The 16,361-nt window shown below is 43.7% G+C and overlaps 10 non-coding genes and 1 pseudogene across 10 annotated transcripts; all 11 read right to left on the bottom strand.

Annotated features, from left to right (window-relative positions):
* Positions 1 to 8,432: 8,432 nt before the first annotated feature.
* On the bottom strand, positions 8,433 to 8,551 carry LOC119119187. Its single transcript, XR_005097153.1, has one exon. It is a non-coding gene; the product is annotated as a 5S ribosomal RNA (ribosomal RNA).
* Positions 8,552 to 9,348: 797 nt separating this feature from the next.
* On the bottom strand, positions 9,349 to 9,467 carry LOC119119186. The gene has a single exon (XR_005097152.1). It is a non-coding gene; the product is annotated as a 5S ribosomal RNA (ribosomal RNA).
* Positions 9,468 to 9,936: 469 nt separating this feature from the next.
* LOC119119185 lies at positions 9,937 to 10,055 on the bottom strand. Its single transcript, XR_005097151.1, has one exon. It is a non-coding gene; the product is annotated as a 5S ribosomal RNA (ribosomal RNA).
* A 463-nt stretch (positions 10,056 to 10,518) lies between these two features.
* Positions 10,519 to 10,637, bottom strand: LOC119119184. Its single transcript, XR_005097150.1, has one exon. It is a non-coding gene; the product is annotated as a 5S ribosomal RNA (ribosomal RNA).
* Positions 10,638 to 11,111: 474 nt separating this feature from the next.
* On the bottom strand, positions 11,112 to 11,220 carry LOC119119188 (annotated as a pseudogene).
* Positions 11,221 to 11,683: 463 nt separating this feature from the next.
* LOC119119183 lies at positions 11,684 to 11,802 on the bottom strand. The gene has a single exon (XR_005097149.1). It is a non-coding gene; the product is annotated as a 5S ribosomal RNA (ribosomal RNA).
* Positions 11,803 to 12,270: 468 nt separating this feature from the next.
* LOC119119193 lies at positions 12,271 to 12,389 on the bottom strand. The gene has a single exon (XR_005097157.1). It is a non-coding gene; the product is annotated as a 5S ribosomal RNA (ribosomal RNA).
* Positions 12,390 to 12,858: 469 nt separating this feature from the next.
* LOC119119192 lies at positions 12,859 to 12,977 on the bottom strand. Its single transcript, XR_005097156.1, has one exon. It is a non-coding gene; the product is annotated as a 5S ribosomal RNA (ribosomal RNA).
* Positions 12,978 to 13,443: 466 nt separating this feature from the next.
* LOC119119191 lies at positions 13,444 to 13,562 on the bottom strand. Its single transcript, XR_005097155.1, has one exon. It is a non-coding gene; the product is annotated as a 5S ribosomal RNA (ribosomal RNA).
* A 463-nt stretch (positions 13,563 to 14,025) lies between these two features.
* Positions 14,026 to 14,144, bottom strand: LOC119119190. The gene has a single exon (XR_005097154.1). It is a non-coding gene; the product is annotated as a 5S ribosomal RNA (ribosomal RNA).
* Positions 14,145 to 14,611: 467 nt separating this feature from the next.
* On the bottom strand, positions 14,612 to 14,730 carry LOC119119182. The gene has a single exon (XR_005097148.1). It is a non-coding gene; the product is annotated as a 5S ribosomal RNA (ribosomal RNA).
* Positions 14,731 to 16,361: the final 1,631 nt, after the last annotated feature.

Here is a 16,361-nt window from a genome sequence, read left to right as displayed (position 1 = left end):
TCTCAACTTTTTTCCATCTTGCTGGCCGAAGACCTGGGTAGCGCCTCAGCTACTCGGGGGAGGTTCTGGTTGAGGTGCAGTCTCGCTTCGCCGGCCTTCGTACCCACTCCAAAATTTATGCGACTCTGGTACGGTGAGGTTTACTGACGGAGACATGCGTCGGCCTGTGCCCTCCGCTGCCTTCTATCTAACCAACTGGGTCGGCGGACCCTTTGGGGAATGTGTAGCGAGATAACCTTAAAAACCTAACCCTAACCCTAACCCTAACCCTAACCCTAACCCTAACCCTAACCCTAACCACTAACCCTAACCCTAACCCTAACCCTAACCCTAACCCTAACCCAAAAAGAAAAAAAGTCAAAAACAAAAAACGTAAATTTGTAATTAGAAACTCGAACCGAACTGAGAATATAAATAGACGTGCAGGGCGGCAGACGCTCAGTGCATTTAGGGAGAGCAAAGGGTAAACAACTCAGTAATAAATACATACAATAAATTCAGCGATCTTTCATTTTTTGTTTGTGTGCCAGACCTGAAGAAGGCCCTAGCGGCCGAAACGTTGTCAGGGCACACTTTCATTATATATTGGCCATTCTAAATCTAAAAAAAGATATTTTTATCAAAAACTGCTTTAATAAAAACAATTTTGTTCAGAAAAAAATACCTTTATTACATATATAAATAATTACATATATAACAAAGGCAAAATCCTAATTATGGAGCAAGGTTGGACCACGGTCCACTATGGCCGACGCCGCCGCTTTGCTCACCAGAACCCTGGGCTGGAGGCTGGGAGGTGTGCTGGACGGATGGACCGTGCTTTTGCCCCTCCTTCCTATGGGAGGCGGGGCTCCTACCACAATCCTAACCCTAACCCTAACCCTAACCCTAACCCTAACCCTAACCCTAACCCCCCCCCCCCCCCCTAACCCCCCCTAACCCTAACCCTAACCCTAACCCTAACCCTAACCCTAACCCTAACCCTAACCCTAACCCCATTTCCAAATATGACAAAATCGTCAACCTACAAGAAAATAAACAAGTCAAAAATTTGGACACAAAATACAAAATTATACAAGTCAAAAATTTGAACGTAATCACAAATATGAACGTAAAAATTGCAAACAAGCAATATTCAAAACCAAAAAGGAGTTAAAAGCAAATACTTACCGTAATTAAAAACATAATACTCACCCAAAACAAGCAAAAATACTTACCTATGCCGGTGATCGCAAATCCACGCCCAATCGGTGCCTGCGAATAAAACAAAAATGTACCAAGCCAAATAAAGAAAAGGAAAATCACTTTCATAAAATATGCGCAGTTCGCTATAAAAGGCCCGTTCGAGCAGGAAGCTCTCAGTCTCGATGCGGCCATGGAGGAGGTAACAGCTCCCCATGCAATTAAACTAAACCAAATTTAGGGACAAATCCTGTGTGCCAGACCTGAGGAAGGCACAAAAGATGCCGAAACGTTGTCGATGGTCACACAGATGTACAAAGTAGCGCAAAATGACGCCAGTTAGAAACCAATTGGAAGCAAATTATGGACCCACGCTCTACCCAGATAGGAGAGCGCATGGATGCCGCACAGAGCAAGATGCTCTCGCTCCACCCAAATAGGGGAGTCGAATAAATAAGTGCGAGGTACGAAAAGTTGGTTGAACGCAAAAGCGGCTGTCAATCTTACCTGCCAAATCGAGACTCAATTATTATTTATATAACAAAGGCGACCGAATAGAGAAAGTACAATCATACACAAACCCACAATAAGCACAAGCACGTGTTCAAGGTCAAATGAGATCTTTATTAAACCCCAATTGGTCCTGGCCAGCATGGCTGGCGCAGCCGCAGCGGGCAGGATGCTCTGGAGCTGGTTGTGGGGTGCGGGCCAGGATGGTAGGACCGTGCCTTTGCTCCTCTCCTTCGGGGGAGGAACTCCATACCATCACCCTAACCCTAACCCTAACCCTAACCCTAACCCCATGGTCGAGGGACCAACCAAATCACGTGCGAGTGGCTTATTGTGGGTGACTCCAATGTGGGCCAAATGCCGGCCCCTACAGGCCACAAAATGCAAATGATTAGTATACCGGAGGGCATATTTCGGCACGGCCATACTTACCTGGACAATGCTCGGGTGAATCACGACCTATGTATGGATGTCATTGTCTTGGCGTTTGGCATTTATGACAGGGCCAACAAGCCTAAGGAGACGACCATTAAGTCGATCCAGAGGATGCTTAAGTTCCTCGATGACAAGTTCCCTTTAGCGGTCGTCGTCATCCCTCACATCCACTATTCGGACCTCCTGCCGGACTGTGAAAAGGAGAACCTCAACGTGGTCAACGACTGGGTCAAGCAACGTGAGGATGTTGCACAGCTTCCCCAGCTACCACACGGGCAGTTCCGGGTCCAACGGGACCAGCTCCAATGGACGGCTGATACCGCGGTCAGGATGATGGCCCTCTGGGAGTCAAGCCTTCATAGTCTCCTTTGTGGTGGTGACTATTGTGGTGATGATTTTTGGGTGGACCCCTAGTCCGATCCTTTCCCCCGTTCCTGTCCACACCCTCATCCTATCCTAACCCTAACCCTAACCCCAACCCTAACCCTAACCCTAACCCTAACCCTAACCCTAACCCTAACCCTAATCCAATTCCCTGATTACGTCCCACTAGGAACAGAAATTCCAAACAGTAGGCTCTATTAACATATTAAGGACAAATTTATTCACATATATTCGGACCTACTTACCTTATTAAAATTAATTCGGACCCACTTACATTAGATACCTACCTTGGTTACTTACCTCGAATTGGTGCCACGCCTCTGGTCCCCGGACCACGCCCACTGAAAAATCTCAAAAGACAAAAAGTCAACAAATTATACATGTATATAAATACCTACCTGCATAATCCACTCACCTGTAGTCCACGTCTCTGGTCCCCGGACCACGCCCACTAAAACATCACAACGGATAAAAATCACAAAAGACAAAAATTATTGTTTTGTGTACATATGTAAATACCTACCTGAATTAGCCACTCACCTGTAGTAGAAAAAACGAGAAGCAACAAATTTAATAATAATAATAAAAATATAATGTGTTAATAATAAAAAAAATATATATATTAAAAAAAAATATATATATATATGAAAAACAAGACAACACATTATTCAAAACAACAAATTGTAAATAGAACACATCCATTAAGGCAAAATCTGGTTTCATTTCCAGAAAGAAAAAAAGTTAAAACCCAGTTTTATTTCCAAAAAGAAAAAAAGTCAAAAACAAAAAACGTAAATTTGTAATTAGAAACTCGAACCGAACTGAGAATATAAATAGACGTGCAGGGCGGCAGACGCTCAGTGCATTTAGGGAGAGCAAAGGGTAAACAACTCAGTAATAAATACATACAATAAATTCAGCGATCTTTCATTTTTTGTTTGTGTGCCAGACCTGAAGAAGGCCCTAGCGGCCGAAACGTTGTCAGGGCACACTTTCATTATATATTGGCCATTCTAAATCTAAAAAAAGATATTTTTATCAAAAACTGCTTTAATAAAAACAATTTTGTTCAGAAAAAAATACCTTTATTACATATATAAATAATTACATATATAACAAAGGCAAAATCCTAATTATGGAGCAAGGTTGGACCACGGTCCACTATGGCCGCCGCTTTGCTCACCAGAACCCTGGGCTGGAGGCTGGGAGGTGTGCTGGACGGATGGACCGTGCTTTTGCCCCTCCTTCCTATGGGAGGCGGGGCTCCTACCACAATCCTAACCAGCCAGTGCCTCCTCCGGTGCCCCCCGGCCACTCCGGCTTCAGGGTTCGCTCGTATGCTACGGTGGTTCGCCAAGGTCGTGGACCGCCTCCTGGTGTGCATTCCACCCAAGGTGAGGCTCCGGCCAATAGGTGGCGACAAACCGATGCCCATTTTGGCCTCCTAGTCCGAAAGTTGCACAGCATCATTAAAGTGACCCATCATCTGCGGAATGTAGACCCCGAGAGAGGAGCCCCGCAACCGCGAATGATTGCAAGAATGGTGGAGGTTTTGTCGACCATGGTCAGGCCAGCATTCCCTACCGGGGATGCGTTGGACCTGATCATGGGCAATGCTCAGAATTGGGGTCACACAACATGCCAGATTCTGACCGAACATTACTTGGCCTGCCTTGCCCAGTATTTGGATGACCTGCAGATACTCATTACCCCAGAATGGGAAGCTGCCTTTGCGGTGGCGACGAGGTGGGCCAGACGGAATTTTCCGCGGCTCTCGCAGGACACTTTGGACTATGTTGCGGAGCAGGTCAGGGCAAGCATGGTGGATCTATCTCCTGCTTCACCGAGCCCGACTTCTCCTACAACACCAGGTCCAGATCCGGGGCCCGGGACTCCATTGACGAAGCCCGTGACTCTGTTGACGCCGATTCAGACCCGGTCGTCGCCGGCACCAAGTCAGGTTCCGGTACCCGTGGCTCTGTTGGCGCCGGTCCTGGCCCAGACTTCACCGACACCAAGTTTGGTTTCGGGGCTGGATGATGCAGTGGAGGATGAGGACAATGGTGTGGTGTTACCGCCGCCGTTTCCAAGTCAGCCGCTGGAGTCTCCCCGGCCCCCGGGCAAGGTCAGAGTGGAATCAATACCACCTGGACGCCGGAAAGCGCGAAACCCCCATGGTCGAGGGACCAACCAAATCACGTGCGAGTGGCTTATTGTGGGTGACTCCAATGTGGGCCAAATGCCGGCCCCTACAGGCCACAAAATGCAAATGATTAGTATACCGGAGGGCATATTTCGGCACGGCCATACTTACCTGGACAATGCTCGGGTGAATCACGACCTATGTATGGATGTCATTGTCTTGGCGTTTGGCATTTATGACAGGGCCAACAAGCCTAAGGAGACGACCATTAAGTCGATCCAGAGGATGCTTAAGTTCCTCGATGACAAGTTCCCTTTAGCGGTCGTCGTCATCCCTCACATCCACTATTCGGACCTCCTGCCGGACTGTGAAAAGGAGAACCTCAACGTGGTCAACGACTGGGTCAAGCAACGTGAGGATGTTGCACAGCTTCCCCAGCTACCACACGGGCAGTTCCGGGTCCAACGGGACCAGCTCCAATGGACGGCTGATACCGCGGTCAGGATGATGGCCCTCTGGGAGTCAAGCCTTCATAGTCTCCTTTGTGGTGGTGACTATTGTGGTGATGATTTTTGGGTGGACCCCTAGTCCGATCCTTTCCCCCGTTCCTGTCCACACCCTCATCCTATCCTAACCCTAACCCTAACCCTAACCCCAACCCTAACCCTAACCCTAATCCTAACCCTAACCCTAACCCTAACCCTAATCCAATTCCCTGATTACGTCCCACTAGGAACAGAAATTCCAAACAGTAGGCTCTATTAACATATTAAGGACAAATTTATTCACATATATTCGGACCTACTTACCTTATTAAAATTAATTCGGACCCACTTACATTAGATACCTACCTTGGTTACTTACCTCGAATTGGTGCCACGCCTCTGGTCCCCGGACCACGCCCACTGAAAAATCTCAAAAGACAAAAAGTCAACAAATTATACATGTATATAAATACCTACCTGCATAATCCACTCACCTGTAGTCCACGTCTCTGGTCCCCGGACCACGCCCACTAAAACATCACAACGGATAAAAAATCACAAAAGACAAAAATTATTGTTTTGTGTACATATGTAAATACCTACCTGAATTAGCCACTCACCTGTAGTAGAAAAAACGAGAAGCAACAAATTTAATAATAATAATAAAAATATAATGTGTTAATAATAAAAAAAATATATATATTAAAAAAATATATATATATATATGAAAAACAAGACAACACATTATTCAAAACAACAAATTGTAAATAGAACACATCCATTAAGGCAAAATCTGGTTTCATTTCCAGAAAGAAAAAAAGTTAAAACCCAGTTTTATTTCCAAAAAGAAAAAAAGTCAAAAACAAAAAACGTAAATTTGTAATTAGAAACTCGAACCGAACTGAGAATATAAATAGACGTGCAGGGCGGCAGACGCTCAGTGCATTTAGGGAGAGCAAAGGGTAAACAACTCAGTAATAAATACATACAATAAATTCAGCGATCTTTCATTTTTTGTTTGTGTGCCAGACCTGAAGAAGGCCCTAGCGGCCGAAACGTTGTCAGGGCACACTTTCATTATATATTGGCCATTCTAAATCTAAAAAAAGATATTTTTATCAAAAACTGCTTTAATAAAAACAATTTTGTTCAGAAAAAAATACCTTTATTACATATATAAATAATTACATATATAACAAAGGCAAAATCCTAATTATGGAGCAAGGTTGGACCACGGTCCACTATGGCCGACGCCGCCGCTTGGCTCACCAGAACCCTGGGCTGGAGGCTGGGAGGTGTGCTGGACGGATGGACCGTGCTTTTGCCCCTCCTTCCTATGGGAGGCGGGGCTCCTACCACAACCCTAACCCTAACCCTAACCCTAACCCTGTCCCCTCAACTGGTCCTATCCCAGCCCTAATCCTAACCTAGCCCTAATCCTAACCTAACCCCCAACCCTAACCCTAACCCTAATCCTAATCCTAACCCTAACCCTAACCTGACCCCATTTCCCAATAAGACAAGAACGTCAACCTGCAAGAAAAAATTTTGGAAGCAAGTCAAAAATTTGAACACAGATAATAAAAAAATATACAAGTCAAAAATATACAAGTCAAAAATTTGAACGTAATCACAAATTTGAACGTAAACAATTGCAAACAAGCATTATTCGAAACCAAAAAGGTGTTAAAAGTAAATACTTACCGTAATTAAAAACATAATACTCACCCAAAAATACTTACCTATGCCGGAGATCGCAAATCCACGCCCAATCGGTGCCTGCAAATAAAACAAAAATTTACCACACTCAGTCAAGTTAAAGAAAAATTATTTCAAAAATCAAGCGCAAATCGCTATAAAAGGACCGTTCGGAGCAGGAAGCTCTCAGTCTCGATGCGGCCATGGAGGAGGAAACAGCTCCCCATGCAATTAAACAAAACTAAATTTAGGGACAATTCCTGTGTGCCAGACCTGAGGAAGGCACAAGAGATGCCGAAACGTTGTCAATGGTCACACAGATGTACAAAGTAGCGCAAAATGACGCCAGTAGAAAACCAATTTGAAGCAAATAATGGACCCACGCTCTACCCAGATAGGAGAGCGCATGGATGCCGCACGGAGCAAGTTGCTCTCACTCCACCCAAATAGGGGAGTTGAATGAAGTGCGAGGTACGAATATTAGGTTGAACGCAAGCGCAGCTGTCAATCATACATGCCAAATCGAGACTCACTTATTAATTATATAACAAAGGCGACCGGATAGGTAATGTGCAATCAAAAACTATCATGCAATAAACACAAACGTGTGTTCAAGGTCAAAAATAGATCTTTATTAGGCCCTAATTGGTCTTGGCCAGCATGGCTGGCGCGGCCGCAGCGGGCAGGATGCTCTGGAGCTGGTTGTGGGGTGCGGGCCAGGATGGTAGGACCGTGCCTTTGCTCCTCTCCTTCGGGGGAGGAGCTCCATACATCATCCTAACCCTAACCCTAACCCAAATAGGGGAGTCGAATGATTGTGCGAGGTACGTATGTAGGGTTGAACGCAAACGCAGCTGTCAATCCTACTTGCCAAATCGAGACTCATTATTAATTATATAACAAAGGCGACCGGATAGGTAATGTTCAGTCAAAAACATGCAAACAGTAAGCACAAACACGTGTTCAAGGTCAAACAGATCTTTATTAAGCCCTAATTGGTCCTGGCCAGCATGGCTGGCGCGGCCGCAGCGGGCAGGATGCTCTGGAGCTGGTTGTGGGGTGCGGGCCAGGATGGTAGGACCGTGCCTTTGCTCCTCTCCTTCGGGGGAGGAGCTCCATACATCATCCTAACCCTAACCCTAACCCCTAACCCTAACCCCTAACCCTAACCCTTCGGGGGAGGAACTCCATACCATAACCCTAACCCTATCATGAAAAGTTATTGACAGCTTTTTATGTGGTAGCACAAATTTGCCATTGCGACCTGCATTTTGCTGTATCAAAGTAAATGTCATGAAAAGTGGAAAAACCCTACGTGGAAGTGCAATGTGTTTTTTTTGTTTTTTTTACGTATAAAGACTGCTGCTTTGAGTTCACAGGGAGCCAGCCTCTTTATTCACTGTACATAGTCTGCTCTCTAGCGGTAAAAGACGTGAACTACAATGCTATGGATGACGCCACACAATATAGATTTGAAACTCGGGTATAGCTTCAATGTCGGAGTTAAAACTCGGCTTGCAGTTTCCGAATGCCATACGTAATGGGTGTTGTCAAAATTTGCTTTAACAATTGAAGTGGAAAAAAAAAAAAAAAAAAGCTTACAGCACCTGGTATTCCCAGGCGGTCTCCCATCCAAGTACTAACCAGGCCCGACCCTGCTTAGCTTCCGAGATCGGACGAGATCGGGCGTTCTCAGGGTAGTATGGCCGTAAGCCATAGGTGATCACAAAATCATGCATTTTATAGAAACAATCGCCCCTGAAAACCAAGACTTGGCGTTTCATGGAAACATGGCTATCATGAAAAGTTATTGACAGCTTTTTATGTGGTAGCACAAATTTGCCATTGCGACCTGCATTTTGCTGTATCAAAGTAAATGTCATGAAAAGTGGAAAAACCCTACATCACAGGTGTCAAACTCAAGGCCCGGGGGCCAGATACGGCCCGCCACATCATTTTATGTGGCCCGCCAAGACAAATTGTGTATCAAATTTGTGTGTCATTACTAGAATTGCAAATTGTCTTCACTTTTAATATCTTTTTTTTTAAACATTTGACCAGTTTTTAACGCTTCTGATTTGAAAAAGAGTTATTTGTCAGTTTATTTTGTAGCTTTTACTGTATATAATATGAGGTGCTCATACATTTATTTGGGTTGACAGTCATAATGGCCCTCCGAAAGAAGCTATGACTACAATGCGGCCCGCGAAAAAAATGAGTTTGACACCCCTGCCCTACATGGAAGTGCAATGTGTTTTTTGTTTTTTTTACGGATAAAGACTGCTGCTTTGAGTTCACAGGGAGCCAGCCTCTTTATTCACTGTACATAGTCTGCTCTCTAGCGGTAAAAGACGTGAACTACAATGCTATGGATGACGCCACACAATATAGATTTGAAACTCGGGTATAGTTTCAATGTCGGAGTTAAAACTCGGCTTGCAGTTTCCGAATGCCATACGTAATGGGTGTTGTCAAAATTTGCTTTAACAATTGAAGTGGAAAAAAAAAAAAAGCTTACAGCACCTGGTATTCCCAGGCGGTCTCCCATCCAAGTACTAACCAGGCCCGACCCTGCTTAGCTTCCGAGATCGGACGAGATCGGGCGTTCTCAGGGTAGTATGGCCGTAAGCCATTGTTTATCGCAAAATAATGCATTTTATAGAAACAATCGCCCCTGAAAACCAAGACTTGGCGTTTCATGGAAACATGGCTATCATGAAAAGTTATTGACAGCTTTTTATGTGGTAGCACAAATTTGCCATTGCGACCTGCATTTTGCTGTATCAAAGTAAATGTCATGAAAAGTGGAAAAACCCTACATGGAAGTGCAATGTGTTTTTTTTTGTTTTTTTTACGGATAAAGACTGCTGCTTTGAGTTCACAGGGAGCCAGCCTCTTTATTCACTGTACATAGTCTGCTCTCTAGCGGTAAAAGACGTGAACTACAATGCTATGGATGTCGCCACACAATATAGATTTGAAACTCGGGTTATAGTTTCAATGTCGGAGTTAAAACTCGGCTTGCAGTTTCCGAATGCCATACGTAATGGGTGTTGTCAAAATTTGCTTTAACAATTGAAGTGGAAAAAAAAAAAAAAAAGCTTACAGCACCTGGTATTCCCAGGCGGTCTCCCATCCAAGTACTAACCAGGCCCGACCCTGCTTAGCTTCCGAGATCGGACGAGATCGGGCGTTCTCAGGGTAGTATGGCCGTAAGCCATTGTTGATCGCAAAATAATGCATTTTATAGAAACAATCGCCCCTGAAAACCAAGACGGCGTTTCATGGAAACATGGCTATCATGAAAAGTTATTGACAGCTTTTTATGTGGTAGCACAAATTTGCCATTGCGACCTGCATTTTGCTGTATCAAAGTAAATGTCATGAAAAGTGGAAAAACCCTACATGGAAGCGCAATGTGTTTTTTTTGTTTTTTTTACGGATAAAGACTGCTGCTTTGAGTTCACAGGGAGCCAGCCTCTTTATTCACTGTACATAGTCTGCTCTCTAGCGGTAAAAGACGTGAACTACAATGCTATGGATGACGCCACACAATATAGATTTGAAACTCGGGTATAGTTTCAATGTCGGAGTTAAAACTCGGCTTGCAGTTTCCGAATGCCATACGTAATGGGTGTTGTCAAAATTTGCTTTAACAATTGAAGTGGAAAAAAAAAAAAAAGCTTACAGCACCTGGTATTCCCAGGCGGTCTCCCATCCAAGTACTAACCAGGCCCGACCCTGCTTAGCTTCCGAGATCGGACGAGATCGGGCGTTCTCAGGGTAGTATGGCCGTAAGCCATGGGTAATCACAAAATCATGCATTTTATAGAAACAATCGCCCCTGAAAACCAAGACTTGGCGTTTCATGGAAACATGGCTATCATGAAAAGTTATTGACAGCTTTTTATGTGGTAGCACAAATTTGCCATTGCGACCTGCATTTTGCTGTATCAAAGTAAATGTCATGAAAAGTGGAAAAACCCTACATGGAAGTGCAATGTGTTTTGTTTTTTTGTTTTTTACTGATAAAGACTGCTGCTTTGAGTTCACAGGGAGCCAGCCTCTTTATTCACTGTACATAGTCTGCTCTCTAGCGGTAAAAGACGTGAACTACAATGCTATGGATGACGCCACACAATATAGATTTGAAACTCGGGTATAGTTTCAATGTCGGAGTTAGAACTCGGCTTGCAGTTTCCGAATGCCATACGTAATGGGTGTTGTCAAAATTTGCTTTAACAATTGAAGTGGAAAAAAAAAAAAAAAAAAAAAGCTTACAGCACCTGGTATTCCCAGGCGGTCTCCCATCCAAGTACTAACCAGGCCCGACCCTGCTTAGCTTCCGAGATCGGGCGTTCTCAGGGTAGTATGGCCGTAAGCCATGGTTGATCGCAAAATAATGCATTTTATAGATACAATCGCCCCTGAAAACCAAGACTTGGCGTTTCATGGAAACATGGCTATCATGAAAAGTTATTGACAGCTTTTTATGTGGTAGCACAAATTTGCCATTGCGACCTGCATTTTGCTGTATCAAAGTAAATGTCATGAAAAGTGGAAAAACCCTACATGGAAGTGCAATGTGTTTTTTGTTTTTTTTACGGATAAAGACTGCTGCTTTGAGTTCACAGGGAGCCAGCCTCTTTATTCACTGTACATAGTCTGCTCTCTAGCGGTAAAAGACGTGAACTACAATGCTATGGATGACGCCACACAATATAGATTTGAAACTCGGGTATAGTTTCAATGTCGGAGTTAAAACTCGGCTTGCAGTTTCCGAATGCCATACGTAATGGGTGTTGTCAAAATTTGCTTTAACAATTGAAGTGGAAAAAAAAAAAAAAGCTTACAGCACCTGGTATTCCCAGGCGGTCTCCCATCCAAGTACTAACCAGGCCCGACCCTGCTTAGCTTCCGAGATCGGACGAGATCGGGCGTTCTCAGGGTAGTATGGCCGTAAGCCATGGTTGAGTGCAAAATAATGCATTTTATAGATACAATCGCCCCTGAAAACCAAGACTTGGCGTTTCATGGAAACATGGCTATCATGAAAAGTTATTGACAGCTTTTTATGTGGTAGCACAAATTTGTCATTGCGACCTGCATTTTGCTGTATCAAAGTAAATGTCATGAAAAGTGGAAAAACCCTACATGGAAGTGCAATGTGTTTTTTTTGTTTTTTTTTACGGATAAAGACTGCTGCTTTGAGTTCACAGGGAGCCAGCCTCTTTATTCACTGTACATAGTCTGCTCTCTAGCGGTAAAAGACGTGAACTACAATGCTATGGATGTCGCCACACAATATAGATTTGAAACTCGGGTTATAGTTTCAATGTCGGAGTTAAAACTCGGCTTGCAGTTTCCGAATGCCATACGTAATGGGTGTTGTCAAAATTTGCTTTAACAATTGAAGTGGAAAAAAAAAAAAAAAGCTTACAGCACCTGGTATTCCCAGGCGGTCTCCCATCCAAGTACTAACCAGGCCCGACCCTGCTTAGCTTCCGAGATCGGACGAGATCGGGCGTTCTCAGGGTAGTATGGCCGTAAGCCATGGGTAATCACAAAATCATGCATTTTATAGAAACAATCGCCCCTGAAAACCAAGACTTGGCGTTTCATGGAAACATGGCTATCATGAAAAGTTATTGACAGCTTTTTATGTGGTAGCACAAATTTGCCATTGCGACCTGCATTTTGCTGTATCAAAGTAAATGTCATGAAAAGTGGAAAAACCCTACGTGGAAGTGCAATGTGTTTTTTTTGTTTTTTTTACGGATAAAGACTGCTGCTTTGAGTTCACAGGGAGCCAGCCTCTTTATTCACTGTACATAGTCTGCTCTCTAGCGGTAAAAGACGTGAACTACAATGCTATGGATGACGCCACACAATATAGATTTGAAACTCGGGTATAGTTTCAATGTCGGAGTTAAAACTCGGCTTGCAGTTTCCGAATGCCATACGTAATGGGTGTTGTCAAAATTTGCTTTAACAATTGAAGTGGAAAAAAAAAAAAAAAAAAGCTTACAGCACCTGGTATTCCCAGGCGGTCTCCCATCCAAGTACTAACCAGGCCCGACCCTGCTTAGCTTCCGAGATCGGACGAGATCGGGCGTTCTCAGGGTAGTATGGCCGTAAGCCATTGTTGATCGCAAAATAATGCATTTTATAGAAACAATCGCCCCTGAAAACCAAGACTTGGCGTTTCATGGAAACATGGCTATCATGAAAAGTTATTGACAGCTTTTTATGTGGTAGCACAAATTTGCCATTGCGACCTGCATTTTGCTGTATCAAAGTAAATGTCATGAAAAGTGGAAAAACCCTACATGGAAGTGCAATGTGTTTTTTTTTGTTTTTTTTACGGATAAAGACTGCTGCTTTGAGTTCACAGGGAGCCAGCCTCTTTATTCACTGTACATAGTCTGCTCTCTAGCGGTAAAAGACGTGAACTACAATGCTATGGATGACGCCACACAATATAGATTTGAAACTCGGGTATAGTTTCAATGTCGGAGTTAAAACTCGGCTTGCAGTTTCCGAATGCCATACGTAATGGGTGTTGTCAAAATTTGCTTTAACAATTGAAGTGGAAAAAAAAAAAAAAGCTTACAGCACCTGGTATTCCCAGGCGGTCTCCCATCCAAGTACTAACCAGGCCCGACCCTGCTTAGCTTCCGAGATCGGACGAGATCGGGCGTTCTCAGGGTAGTATGGCCGTAAGCCATTGTTGATCGCAAAATAATGCATTTTATAGAAACAATCGCCCCTGAAAACCAAGACGGCGTTTCATGGAAACATGGCTATCATGAAAAGTTATTGACAGCTTTTTATGTGGTAGCACAAATTTGCCATTGCGACCTGCATTTTGCTGTATCAAAGTAAATGTCATGAAAAGTGGAAAAACCCTACATGGAAGCGCAATGTGTTTTTTTTGTTTTTTTTACGGATAAAGACTGCTGCTTTGAGTTCACAGGGAGCCAGCCTCTTTATTCACTGTACATAGTCTGCTCTCTAGCGGTAAAAGACGTGAACTACAATGCTATGGATGACGCCACACAATATAGATTTTTTAACTCGGGTTTAGTTTCAATGTCGGAGTTAAAACTCGGCTTGCAGTTTCCGAATGCCATACGTAATGGGTGTTGTCAAAATTTGCTTTAACAATTGAAGTGGAAAAAAAAAAAAAGCTTACAGCACCTGGTATTCCCAGGCGGTCTCCCATCCAAGTACTAACCAGGCCCGACCCTGCTTAGCTTCCGAGATCGGACGAGATCGGGCGTTCTCAGGGTAGTATGGCCGTAAGCCATAGGTGATCACAAAATCATGCATTTTATAGAAACAATCGCCCCTGAAAACCAAGACTTGGCGTTTCATGGAAACATGGCTATCATGAAAAGTTATTGACAGCTTTTTATGTGGTAGCACAAATTTGCCATTGCGACCTGCATTTTGCTGTATCAAAGTAAATGTCATGAAAAGTGGAAAAACCCTACATGGAAGTGCAATGTGTTTTTTGTTTTTTTTACGGATAAAGACTGCTGCTTTGAGTTCACAGGGAGCCAGCCTCTTTATTCACTGTACATAGTCTGCTCTCTAGCGGTAAAAGACGTGAACTACAATGCTATGGATGTCGCCACACAATATAGATTTGAAACTCGGGTTATAGTTTCGATGTCGGAGTTAAAACTCGGCTTGCAGTTTCCGAATGCCATACGTAATGGGTGTTGTCAAAATTTGCTTTAACAATTGAAGTGGAAAAAAAAAAAAAAAAAGCTTACAGCACCTGGTATTCCCAGGCGGTCTCCCATCCAAGTACTAACCAGGCCCGACCCTGCTTAGCTTCCGAGATCGGACGAGATCGGGCGTTCTCAGGGTAGTATGGCCGTAAGCCATGGTTGATCGCAAAATAATGCATTTTATAGATACAATCGCCCCTGAAAACCAAGACTTGGCGTTTCATGGAAACATGGCTATCATGAAAAGTTATTGACAGCTTTTTATGTGGTAGCACAAATTTGCCATTGCGACCTGCATTTTGCTTTATCAAAGTAAATGTCATGAAAAGTGGAAAAACCCTACATGGAAGCGCAATGTGGTTTTTTTTGTTTTTTTTACGGATAAAGACTGCTGCTTTGAGTTCACAGGGAGCCAGCCTCTTTATTCACTGTACATAGTCTGCTCTCTAGCGGTAAAAGACGTGAACTACAATGTGTTAGGCTACGGATTTTAGTTATTGATCTGACTCCAAATTACGATCAACACTCCACTCAAAATTGTTACGTCCTAATCCACACACTGGTCCACCTAACAATTTTGCGAGTTCGTTCTGTCAAAGAGAAGACCAGTAGATCAATGAGGCCGAATTTACCAATTGTTTAATCCTGACAAAGCAAGATAATACAGGCGCCTGGGTCTCGGGTCCTTAACACAAAAACTAGTGTGCCTTCTGTGACCATCAAAAGACAACACATTCTTCCGGGTTGCGCAGTTTTAAAGAAACACAATATGAATATTCAAGCATGCAAAATATTGTGTGGTGATTGGTCGATAGTCGATGGTCGTCTCCTCCTCGTTTGGGTTTTCCCCCTGCTCAGCACAGGTGTCTGGACCACAAAGACGAGTTGTTCCTCACCGGCCTTGAGATACCCTCCCTGTCTGGACATCCTGTTCCACAATTCTTTGTAGAGAACAAATTCATTGTAGCCTGCACATTCCTTTCCACTTATTAATCACCACACGAGCACACTAGAAATTATATTGATATGATTATATATGTCTAATGCAGCCTTAATCAAATATGTTTGCAAACTGCCGAAAGTACATTTCCCTTTATTCCCTCTCATGACCTCATTTATGAGGTCATCACCAGTTTCTCTAGCAAGCAGCGACCAGCACACTGTCGGTCCTTTCTTCCCCCCCGCGGCTCATGTTGAGTCACCAGGGTATATTGGCCCTTCGGTGACAACGGGCCAACGGTTTTCTCGATCAACCGAACAGTGAGTGATCTAACACATGGAATACAGCAACAACCGCATAAAATCATTATTGCAGTAAAAATAGCCACAGCAACTAGCACAGACATGATGAGGCCTTTCCAGCTTCCGAACGTTTTCATCCAATCAGACCAAATATCGGTGCGTACACCTGAATGATCTTTCATCTTTTTATTCAGTGTCCTTAGTCCTTCCAACGCCCGGGTCAGTCGCCCCACTGGTGCCATGTTGTTGGGGATGAAAGTACAACATGCATCACCAAACATTCCGCACACACCATGTTCCTTAGCCAATAGCATGTCCAACGCAATTCTATTTTGGAACGACATCAATGACGTCGTAGCCAATTGTTCATGGACCGCTGCAAATGATTCAGCTGTATAATTACCCAATCGTTGGACATTGTAATGAACGTAATTAATACGGTCAACATTTTTATTGGGGGTGATCCATAGGAAAATGCTTTCGAATCCCGAAAACACTTGATTAACGAGTTTATACTTATCTGGCCTGGCACACCCCGGGGCA

This window comes from Syngnathus acus, unplaced genomic scaffold, assembly GCF_901709675.1.
Source record: "Syngnathus acus unplaced genomic scaffold, fSynAcu1.2, whole genome shotgun sequence".
Lineage (NCBI taxonomy): Eukaryota > Metazoa > Chordata > Actinopteri > Syngnathiformes > Syngnathidae > Syngnathus > Syngnathus acus.
This window is presented reverse-complemented; position numbering and strand designations above follow the sequence as displayed.